The following is a 1,602-nucleotide window of genomic DNA, read 5'->3' as shown; positions in this document are numbered from 1 at the left end:
AGAGCAGCCGCCACTACAGACCCAGCAACAGCAGCCGCAATGACAGCTCAGCCCTGGAAACAGTCTGGGGGTATGGCAACGGGGAGATGTGTGGGGTAGTAGGGAGTGGCCCAGGGCAGGGAATTGCAACCCCAAGAGCTCAGTGTGTTGCAGGGAGGGAACCCCTGCTGAGCAAGCAGTGAACTGAGCGCCTGGCCATAGGGCCCTGGGCTGGGACCTGGTGGAGTGGGAGGGCCTGGGTCCCCCTATCCTCCCCCTCTGCAGTTCTCCGAAGCAGAGGTAGTTCCTGAAGCCTGTGCACTAGGCCTCAGGGCCATATTTACCCCATAGAAGAGAGCGTTGCAAGGACTAGGTTCCAGGGCTGTATTTACTCCAAGCGGGGGGAGGCAACTTCAGAAATTGGGCTGCAAGGCCATATTGACCCCGATAGAGGGGCATCATAAGCACTAGGCCTCTGGGCCATATTTACCCCAGTAGACGGGAGTGTTACTAAGACTGGGCCTCTAAGCCATAGTGACCCTGATAAGGGGGGAGGGGAGCACTATAGGGACTTAGGCTGCTGAGCTGCACTAACCCCATAAGGGGGAATCTGAGACTCAGACTCTGGCCATTGGGCCATGCAGATCCTGATGAGCAAACCTGTGGAGGGATTTTGACTGTGGGAGTCTGCACAAGGAGGGCCTGCCTCTCAACACACCCCAATCCCCTACCCAGAGCTCCCTTCTGTACCCAAAGACCTTGCACCCCCTTCATTAATATTGTAAAAAAGAGAAGCCTCTGACCACTTATCAAATGCTTGGTGTGTCCTTCTATCAAAAATTATTGCTCACTCCTGGTCTACCTCCATGAAACACTTTGCAGGACTGAGGCCTTGGATATTAAACTTCAAAAATTACTACCGCCATTGAGCATTAACTCGTGACTGTAAAGTGTACTAGGCTATATCTTATATACACACAAAAAAGAGTGTAGGCAATAATTCTTACATTGCCTACACTTTCTTCGGGGTTTTGGACTACTAGATTCAAATATTTGTAAGAAAATGAGAACCCAAATTTGGAAATGAACAATATATATACAATAGACATTATAGTCATTAACCTTTGAGAAATGTTTGGATCTAGTTACCTACATAGAACATATTTTATCATGCTATGTCTAGTGAAGCTAAGTTTTTTGTTTGTTTTTTTCTGATAAAATTTCAACTTCCCTATGCATTTTCGGCATCCATATTCTATATTTAACTATTAAAACTCTTATGTGTTACTGATTTAATGTTAAATTTGGGGGAGGGGAAGAATGCTATAAATATAAAATAATTTTCTAAACAAAATATTCCCCTCGCTTTATCTATAGAGGTTCAGGAGATCTAAACATGTACAATTTAGCTGTAAGAGAGTGATTTGAACGACAACTCAGACTGGAAGCTAGGCTACTTCTTTTTTCTTTCTTTGCTTTTTCATTTGCATAAGATCACAAAGCTGCTTTTTTGTAATGCTAGCGGGCTGCACCCCATGCTTGCTACGCTTGCCAACTGTCCAGAGAATGTGTTGACATCATTCTGTTACCTGGCAGGACAAACTTTTTTATCTATATATAGAG

Source organism: Pelodiscus sinensis, chromosome 1, assembly GCF_049634645.1.
Source record: "Pelodiscus sinensis isolate JC-2024 chromosome 1, ASM4963464v1, whole genome shotgun sequence".
In the NCBI taxonomy this organism is placed as follows: Eukaryota; Metazoa; Chordata; order Testudines; family Trionychidae; genus Pelodiscus; species Pelodiscus sinensis.
The sequence above is the reverse complement of the archived record's forward strand: the minus strand, read 5'-3'. Positions refer to the sequence as shown.